An 11,236-nucleotide genomic window follows, 5' to 3' on the forward strand; every position below is an offset into this window, starting at 1 on the left:
CAGAGACAGAGAGACAGACAGACAGACAGAGACAGAATAAAGGAAAGAAAAAGAAGAGAGCGTTCTGACAGACTAAGATAAGGGAGAGGAGAGGAGAAAATATGAAGGAAAATGGAGAACGAACTAGAGGTGTGTGTGTGTGTGTGTGTGTGTGTGTGTGTGTGTGTGTGTGAGTGAGTGAGAGAGAGAGTTACACCATATTCGGTAATTTCTTCAACAATTCAGTTCATTCGACATTACATAAACTTTCACAGTCAAAAAATGTGTAAACGTAGCAAGGCGAGAAAACAAATAATAGATTTTAATAATGACAATCCTTGTCTAAAACTACAGGGCTGCAATCAAACAAAATATAATTATGACTGAACAGAAGCTTAGGTAGGTATTCTATGTTTGATACGGGAAACATGCGCTCACCCGCACATAGGCATACATATTGACATGCAATCACTCGCACAGACATACATAATGCATAGTACATACATACATACAAAAGCACAACATACACGAATGTACACATACATACCTCTCTCTCTCTCTCTCTCTCTCTCTCTCTCTCTCTCTCTCTCTCTATCACACACACACACACACACACACACACACACACTCAAAGTGATTACAGTACTCCCATTTGCACTTGCGTCGAAACCAATCAGAAAAAATGAGCTGCTTAAAGCCATACGCACAGACAAGGTAAGGAAAGAGAGAGAGAGAGAGAGAGAGAGAGGATATGCCAAGGAAAACAGAGAGAGGAAGAGTTTTAGGCGTGGAGGGGACGAAGAGGAGGAAGAGATAGTAGGAGGCAAGGATGATGAAAAACGAGACTCTTAAGTGAATGAAAATAAAGGAGAGATAGAGATAGGAGAGAACAAGAGGAAAGGCGACAGCAACAGTGTGGAGGATAAGAGAGAGAATAAAGCGAAAATAGCACTAGGAGGAAATGAGTTCATGGAAAAAGAAGACATGACCACATGGATATGTAGAAAGACTGAGAGACATAAAGATAGATATAGACGGCCTGATATATGGAGTGAGAGAGAGATTAAAAAGGGGTGTTACAAAGAGAAAACAAGAGCAAACAGAGATTGCAAACCTACGCCATGGCGGAGTGTGTGGTAGATCTTATGGAGATGTTATCTTGAAGTTTTTGGCAAGAATTGTGGGCATTATTTACTGAGTTAGACGTAAAAACGTTGAAATTGCCAATGTCCTTTCAGTGGTAGAGAATCTTAACAAATTCATGGATCCGGATGATGATCCGGATCACCACCAACATCTAATGGACTGTTCATTGGGCCATACCCTACTCCTAAAAAAAAGAAAAAAGAAAAAGAAAAAGAAAATCCGTTCAAACTTTATGAGTAATGCTGCTAACAGATAAACAAACAAACAAACGCTGGCAAAAATATAACCTCCTTGGCGGAGGTAAGAAATTGGAAAGATAGGGACTATATGAAATTAGAGCAATAGATAAGTCAATAAAAGTGGAACGAGATGCGAGGAAAGAGGAAGCAAAGGAGTCAACAGTAAATGAGGAAGCAACGGAAGAGAAAGATTGTAGGTGATAGGGTGTAGGAGGGATAGAAAACATGCGGGGAGTAAGGGATACTGAGGAAGGAGGAATGGGAGTGACGAGAAATTAAACGAAAGACGACAAAGCAAACAAAAACAAGTGAATATAAAAGGGAGATGGAACGAAAAGTAAGCAGTAAAATTAAAGAAAATAAAGGAAACGGTCGAGAAACGGATGATTAATGAACGAGAGAGAGAGAGAGAGAGAGAGAGAGAGAGAGAGAGAGAGAGAGAGAGAGAGAGAGAGAGAGGAGGGAACGACAAGGGGACATTGAAAGTAGGAGGAAGGGCTTTAGACAAAGTTGGGAAGAAGAGGAGGAAGAACAAGAGGAGGAGGAGGAGGAGGAAGAAGAACAAGAGGAGAAGTAGGAGGAGCTAAATGGAGGCAGCAAGGAAAAAATATACCTAAGTCAGGGATCAAAGGTGGGGAAGAAATGGAAAGAAGAGGAAGACAAACACAGAAACAGGGGCTGAGAGAGTAAATGTGTGGAGAATGAAAAAGGACACCCAGAGATGAAGGTAAGACTTAGATGAGATGGTTTCGTAGATGAGAGAGTTATGGTACATAGAATTACGCAAGGACACAGACCTCTCACATCCTACCGTCTCTACGACGTGGTCCGGTTAACGCTAGAACATAAACCTAGTCACAAAAGTACGAAAAAATATTAGTACAGCAGAAGGTTCTCCCCCACCCTCCACACTCTCCGGCATCTGCCATGGTGGAAAAGCAAGTGAAAAGTAAGCAACACCTTGCAGGATTGCAAAGCCTGAAGTATATTTAATAGAATCGGAAGAAAGTACTCTCAGAATTTAAGCAAAAATAATGAATATGGAGTAATATAATAATACGTTACACAATGAACACAACTTTTTTAAACACTAACAAGTGAATTTAATTTAAACATAAACTTTTTTGTGCGTGTTAATAATACAATGTTTCAACATGATAGTCTCGTCTTCTTATCTTGACAACAACAGAGATGTACTGTAAATGCATGTTTACATCCATTTAAATGATGTGTACACACACACACACACACACACACACACACACACACACACACACACACACACACACACACACACACGCATATTCCTACAAGTGCATTTTTTAAGTTGAGGCAAACTTTTAGAACTAATGGAAGAGCTGTCTGGGATGATTTCGTAGCTCTTTGGGTGAGGTCATCCGCCCACACCCAACAGATTGTGTTAGATCAGGAAAAGTCAGATTTCATGGGTTACATTGTGCCTAGGGGGGACAAATGGTGGTCTAGTCTGTTCTGGAAAGTGTTTATGGAGGTACTTTCCACTATATAATTATTCAGGTTCCTCTCCCCGATCACATCGTTGGTAAAGAAATACTTAGTATTTTCTAGGTTAACTCTGTTTCCCTTGAGTTTGAGGCTATTTGCACGTGTTGACAAGTTTGGGCAAAGGAGAAAAACTGTTATTCTTGCAGTATCAAATCCTTGAAGAATCTTAAATGCTTCTCATGAAAACGGTGATTTTTCACAGAAAAAAGTACAGTTCTCTTTATTTCTCATCATATGGCTTGTTACGAAAGGAAGGTATTTATTTTGTTGCACGCAGATGTACAGATTATAGTTTAGCAAAGTCTTTACGTTGGTGTGGAGACCAGAACTTCACTGGAAATATTAGATGTGGTCGTACCAGGCTTTTATAATGTGGGATGGTTAAATCTCTACTTTTAAATTTGAAATTTCTATTGGCGACTATCAATACCCTATTTGCATTCTTGGAAAATTGGTTACACTGTTGTGAGATTTTGAGATCCTTTATATCGTCACTGCTAAATCTCTTACACAGTTGATCTGCCTTGATTTCTGGCCAGGCATATGATATTCACATTTTTTTCATCTTCCGATCTGCAAAATTTGACATTGTTATCATTAAATAGCATATGACATTATGTATACCATTCATTAAATTATATTTAAATCTTGCTTTAAGTTTATTTTGTCTTCATCAGACAGAAAAGCACCACTTATTCTGGTATCATCTCCAAATTTATATGTAAGATTCTTAAGGCTCACATCCATGTTGTTAATGTATACTGTAAAGAGAAAGGACCCTAGCACTGAATCCTGTGGCACTTCGCTATTCACTGAGATACACACACACACACACATACACACACACACACACACACACACACACACACACACACACACACACACACACACACACACACACACACCGGACATAAAGGCAAACAGGGCGCAAGAGGGAAAAAGATAATGATAACATAATATAAAAAGAGGGGATGGCTGCAGTATGACAGCTGGCCCATGATAGGCAGCTCTTACAAGAGCGTCACTAAACTGGAATAAGACAAGGATAAGCAATAAGAAAGGAAATGTTTTAAAAGAAGATAAACAGTAGAAAATAAAATCAGAGTGTAGAGTAATGAGGGACTGCGCAAAAATGCATGAATGAAACTAGAGAAAGAGCGGAAAGTAAATGAGATAATGGAATAAAGAGAATGACAAACGAATAAGAGAAGGAGGGAAGAGAAAATACATCATTAAGTTGAAGTAGTAGCAACATAAAATTACTGAGAGAGAGAGAGAGAGAGAGAGAGAGAGAGAGAGAGAGGTCAAGGAAAGAATGGTTGCTACAAAAAGAAGTGGGAGAGTAAGGGCTAAAGGGAAGAAGAAAAATTTTATTGGATAAAAGATATGTTAAAGATGACTGCCGGGAGACTGACTATTGAGGAAGCAGAAGAGTGTACAGTAATTGAGGGAGTAGGAAAAGAGGCAGATGGTAGGAGATAGGGAAAGAGTAGGTGGTAGAGAACGAATGAGGAGACAGGGAATCGAAAAAAAAAAAAAGAGAGAGAGGAGGAGGAGAACAACTAACAGAAGTAAATAAAAAATCAGGTAACTAGGAGGCACAGAAAATGGAGATGATAAGAGAAATAAACAGTAAAACTATAAACATCAAAGGAAGCGGCGGAGAAAGCGATGGGTAATGACAATAATAAAGGAGAGAGAGAGAGAGAGAGAAGGGGGGAAAGGGCTTGGGAGAGATAAAGAAGTAAGAAGACACGCCGGGGAAAATTGAAAGTGAGGGGCAGAGCTTTGGACGAGAATGGGAAGAGGAAGAAGAGGAAAGTGAGATAATAGGAGGAGGCAGGAAGGAGATATATCAGGACTGAGGGACCGATGCTGGAGGGAAGTGAAAAAGAGGGAGAGAGGAGAGAAAAAGAGAGTGAAAGAGCAAGTGTCTGGAAAGTGATGAAAGGCAGACTGAAATGAAAATAAATCTTTTGTGTGTGTGTGTGTGTGTGAGAGAGAGAGAGAGAGAGAGAGAGAGAGAGAGAGAGAGAGAGAGAGAGAGAGAGAGAGATACTTGTAGTTCATATTAATCTTACGGTTCCCCGCGCACGCACGCACGCATGCTCGCGCGCACACACACACACACACACACACACACACACACACACACACACACACACACACACACACACACACACACACACACACACACACACACACACACACACACACACTTTGTTTCATGCTCTCAATTAACCTCACAAGTTGAGAGAAGCCCCCAGTGAGGATAAAGGTAAGTACATTCTCTGAAATTCAATTGCTCATCTGTCCTACATAATCGCCTAAACAAAGCAATTTTAAACCATCCTCAACCAGGCAGAACTGATTTGTGGTTTGCTCCAGTCCTTTCAGCTTTTTTGTTGTTATATACAGATCACTCCCAGCAAGCCAGCATTTCCATTAAATAGTTTATTCCAATTTTTTTCTTTTCTATTTGCATCTTTCACTTTTATAGATGCTCAGATCTCTATCATTCTGTGTCACATCAACACCAAACTTATATTTACTTGACGTCCCAAGTTCCTTCTCATTGAATATGCTTGTGATTGTATATCTTTATTCTCATATCATCCTTTCTTTCCATATGGCAAAACCACACTAGCACTTTGTCTCGAACTTTCCATCATACTGCTGTTGCTTCCACGCCTCTCTTTTATAGCATCATTTTCCACAAACAGACCTTCTCACCCCTTTTATTGGTCTGGGATGCTTAATTCTAACACCTCTATTTTTTTTTTTTTTTTTCATGTGCTTTGCATTCAGGGCTCACAAATCTGATCAACACAGCACAGTGGACACGAATATCTCTTCACATGTTTGAATAATTCATCTGAACAGTTACTGGTCTTTCTTTTCAAACACTTGTGGATACCCCGAACACTTTGACATTATTATCCTATCATTTATTTCAAGTCCTGTAGTTCAGTCTTCTGTTATATGTATTCGACACCGAAATGTATAAAATGCTTCACTTCCTCCACCCCTTCCTCATTTAGACTTATACCGTTTTTCTCTGTCTCTGTCCTTCACCATTTTGCTATTTCTTACATTGATTGTCATTATCCTTCTGTCGCAAACTTTTACACCGGAGTTTCTAATCGCCGAAGTTTACCTACCCAGTCTGCGACTAATACTATATCATCTAGTAACAACAACGACTTTCCTTCCCTCTCCCTCCTATCTCGGCATCTCTCAAACATGCCCCTCTTCCTAGCATTCTTATGTCTACCTCTTTTTCCAGCCCATTCATATATAGGTGAACAGCACAATAATATAATGCATCTCTGAAGCAACTCCACATAATTCTCAAACTATTCACTCCTTTTTCTCCCTACTCGCCTACCCTACTCTACTTCTTCAGTATTAAAATAAAAGTCAATTCATCTGTTTAAAGACGTACATTAAATTAATTCTTTTATTCTCCAGACAATTATCTTCCGTATATGAGAAACTGTTCAAGCTGGGTAACCTATATTCAATAATCTCTAACTCCATTACTACTGTACGTCTCATATAACCAGTAAAGTGAGATTCGTGAGGCGTGAGGACCGAGCGAGCGCCATGTTATCACAATGTCCCTCTGATATAAAATTATAGACGGAATCTCCGATGTGCTAGTGTTGGTGCGAATAAACTCAGTTTTACAGTAAAATGGATAATCTTATTTTAATCTGATTTCGTACTTGAGGCGTTCACCGATTAGAGCCGAACGCTTCCATGGAAAACTCAAGATTCCAAGGGGTTCCTACGCCTTTATGGGTAGGTTTTTAGTTGATAACATTTATTGAACGAATGTATCACATGCAGAAAGAATTTCAACTCTACTTCACATAGGACTCAAGTTATTAGCGTGATGGTCGAGTCGGGACTGACCAGGTCCGGCTGGGTCGGGCCGCTCATTTCCAACCTTAACTAAGAGTAAACATTGTTTTCTCTCTCGTAATTATCTTGGGAAAGCATGAAGAAAAAGGAAAAATCGTCACTGTCAAGCAGGCAGGTGTTAAAAGCTTCCCTCCCACCCTGTATCATAGTAAAGCATACCAGAAGACGTATCTATCATCTCTGTTAAATGCCTCCTCCAGTTCAATAAAAGCATCAATGACCTTCTAAGCTGTACATCTAACCCTATCCACTCGTACGCTGATGACTCCACCCTTCACCTTTCCATTCGGTTCCCGCAACGTCCATCTCAGCAGTTACTTCAACAAACAAGGGATGAGGGTATGGCACACCTAATGTCTGACTTGGCTCGTATCTCTGACTGGGGTAAAAATAATCTTGTTGTTTTTAATGCATCAAAGACTCAGTTCTTACACCTATCAACCCGACAAAACCTTCCACAGGTGTACCCACTAATGTTTAATAATACTCATCTTAATCCTGCATCATCCTTGAACATGCTTGGGGTTTCATTCACTCGGGACATAACTTGGAAAGATCATATTACATCTCTTGTAAAATCTGCTTCTAAGAGATTAGATGTGCTAAGCCGAGTCCGTTCCCTTTTTACCCCTGCACAATTGTTGAGTCTATACAGGGGTTTTATCCGCCCCCGTATAAAGTACAACTCGCATGTGTGGGGAGGTTCTGCACATACAGCTCTTCTCAATAGGGTGAAGTCAAAGGCTTTTCGTCTCATTAACACTCCTCCTCTTACTGGCTCCCTTCAGCCTCTGTCTCTTCGCCGCACTGTTGCATCTTTATCTCCTTTCTATCGCTACTTCAATGGTCGCTGCTCCTCTGAACTGTCTGCATACATTCCTCCACCTCTACGACGGGCGCGTAGCACCTGTCAACCAGCAAACTCTCATCCCTTTTCTGTCCAACTCTCTAATGCAGGAGTTAACCGTTACTCCCAGTCCTTCATTTATGCAACAGGTCAACTCTGTAACTGTCTCCCTCTGCCTGTATTTCCTGCTTCCTATGATCTCCAGTCTTTCAAACGCAGTGTGTCCAGGCATCTCGAAATGATCGGATCTTGAATTTGGCTCTCATTTGTATTTTGTTCGCTTGGAAGGAACAGTTTTTGCGGGCTTGTTGCCTTTGGTTCCCTCTTCCTAGCATAAAAAACAAAACACAGAGATAATTTACCTTTTCTATATACTTCTCACTCAGATCAATCAACTAATTAATATACCAGTCGCACATGTGACATATTCCTCTTACTCCTCAATATGGTGGCTAGTATGTTACAATAACTTTCGATCACCAATTTCCCATATTCTGTACCTGGTATGTGTAAGGGACATTTACCTCTGAAATCCAAGTGTTCCCTTTCCCCTTGCCCCTATACAGCAGCGCAATATAAGCTCTCTGGTCCTAACCTTCATCCAGCCATACACTGAAAAGTCTGAGTAACTACTCCACAACGCTGTCTTCTTTTTAGATACTCAGATGTAATCCCATCTATTCCCACAGCTGCCCCATACTCCAGTATACGTACTGCTCTCTTTACTTCCTACTCCATCAAACAGAGAGACAGTTTATATAAATACATGCATATATGCTCCTTCTCTCTCTCTCTCTCTCTCTGTCTTTCTCATTTTATATATATATATATATATATATATATATATATATATATATATATATATATATATGATTATATAAAATATGAAAGAGAGAGAGAGAGAGAGAGAGAGAGAGAGAGAGGAGGGGGAAGAACGTGCATGGGTGTTAGCAGGTGGAGAGGTGTAATAAGAAAACTGGGTGAAGTTTATGTTAGATGATTTACTGAAAACAGAAAGGAAAATAGAATAAGGGGAGGAAGTACAGAGTGGAAGGAAGTTTTGATAAAATAAATGGAAGGAGGAAAAGGTAAAAAATGAACTGAGAATAAACACAAATTACGGAGTGTAATGAAGACAGAGGAACGTTTGATGGCAACAGAGAGAGATCAGCCAGAAGATAACAGAGGAAAACAAACGAAGGATAGGAAGAGGATATGTGGAGAAATGTTAATCTTAAGATATGACGGAAAAACAGTAACTAGAAGAGATAGATATAAGACAGAGTAAACCATGTTGTTTTTAATGCATCAAAGACTCAGTTCTTACACCTATCAACCCGACAAAACCTTCCACAGGTGTACCCACTAATGTTTAATAATACTCATCTTAATCCTGCATCATCCTTGAACATGCTTGGGGTTTCATTCACTCGGGACATAACTTGGAAAGATCATATTACATCTCTTGTAAAATCTGCTTCTAAGAGATTAGATGTGCTAAGCCGAGTCCGTTCCCTTTTTACCCCTGCACAATTGTTGAGTCTATACAGGGGTTTTATCCGCCCCCGTATAAAGTACAACTCGCATGTGTGGGGAGGTTCTGCACATACAGCTCTTCTCAATAGGGTGAAGTCAAAGGCTTTTCGTCTCATTAACACTCCTCCTCTTACTGGCTCCCTTCAGCCTCTGTCTCTTCGCCGCACTGTTGCATCTTTATCTCCTTTCTATCGCTACTTCAATGGTCGCTGCTCCTCTGAACTGTCTGCATACATTCCTCCACCTCTACGACGGGCGCGTAGCACCTGTCAACCAGCAAACTCTCATCCCTTTTCTGTCCAACTCTCTAATGCAGGAGTTAACCGTTACTCCCAGTCCTTCATTTATGCAACAGGTCAACTCTGTAACTGTCTCCCTCTGCCTGTATTTCCTGCTTCCTATGATCTCCAGTCTTTCAAACGCAGTGTGTCCAGGCATCTCGAAATGATCGGATCTTGAATTTGGCTCTCATTTGTATTTTGTTCGCTTGGAAGGAACAGTTTTTGCGGGCTTGTTGCCTTTGGTTCCCTCTTCCTAGCATAAAAAACAAAACACAGAGATAATTTACCTTTTCTATATACTTCTCACTCAGATCAATCAACTAATTAATATACCAGTCGCACATGTGACATATTCCTCTTACTCCTCAATATGGTGGCTAGTATGTTACAATAACTTTCGATCACCAATTTCCCATATTCTGTACCTGGTATGTGTAAGGGACATTTACCTCTGAAATCCAAGTGTTCCCTTTCCCCTTGCCCCTATACAGCAGCGCAATATAAGCTCTCTGGTCCTAACCTTCATCCAGCCATACACTGAAAAGTCTGAGTAACTACTCCACAACGCTGTCTTCTTTTTAGATACTCAAATGTAATCCCATCTATTCCCACAGCTGCCCCATACTCCAGTATACGTACTGCTCTCTTTACTTCCTACTCCATCAAACAGAGAGACAGTTTATATAAATACATGCATATATGCTCCTTCTCTCTCTCTCTCTCTCTCTCTGTCTTTCTCATTTTATATATATATATATATATATATATATGATTATATAAAATATGAAAGAGAGAGAGAGAGAGAGAGAGAGAGAGAGAGAGAGAGAGGAGGGGGAAGAACGTGCATGGGTGTTAGCAGGTGGAGAGGTGTAATAAGAAAACTGGGTGAAGTTTATGTTAGATGATTTACTGAAAACAGAAAGGAAAATAGAATAAGGGGAGGAAGTACAGAGTGGAAGGAAGTTTTGATAAAATAAATGGAAGGAGGAAAAGGTAAAAAATGAACTGAGAATAAACACAAATTACGGAGTGTAATGAAGACAGAGGAACGTTTGATGGCAACAGAGAGAGATCAGCCAGAAGATAACAGAGGAAAACAAACGAAGGATAGGAAGAGGATATGTGGAGAAATGTTAATCTTAAGATATGACGGAAAAACAGTAACTAGAAGAGATAGATATAAGACAGAGTAAACCATAAGAACTGAGAATATGGGGGAAAAATGAGAAGACCTCAACATGATCATCACTGACATCCGCATCATCAGAAGACATTGCTGTATCACCATCCGGCATCCATATCAGCACAGCCATCCCCATCATCATCAGAGGCACTAAAAGCATCATCAAAGATTTCCACATCATCACCACAGATATCCACCATATCACTGCAAACATTCACATCATCGAAGTCATCCACCTCATCATTGCAAATATCCACACCATCACAGACGTCTACTAACATTCCAGATATCCACATCATCACAGATATCCACCTCATCATTGTAGACATCCATATCATTACAAACATCCACCTCCTCATCACTGCAGACATCGAAATATCCAAGCCCTGCTTGGACATCTAACCTCACTGAAACACACTACAACACCCTACAGACCATACAGAACAAGGCCCTAAAAATAATCACAGACTGCACAGCTACTACACCTACAGACCACCTACACTAAGAAACCAAAGTCCTCAAAGTCAAGGATCATCAGACATGAGAGACATACAAATTCTTGCCGCAGCCTCCA

This window comes from Coenobita brevimanus, chromosome 2 (genome assembly GCF_032717465.1).
Source record: "Coenobita brevimanus isolate Jiangsu-jjx chromosome 2, ASM3271746v2, whole genome shotgun sequence".
Taxonomy (NCBI): Eukaryota; Metazoa; Arthropoda; class Malacostraca; order Decapoda; family Coenobitidae; genus Coenobita; species Coenobita brevimanus.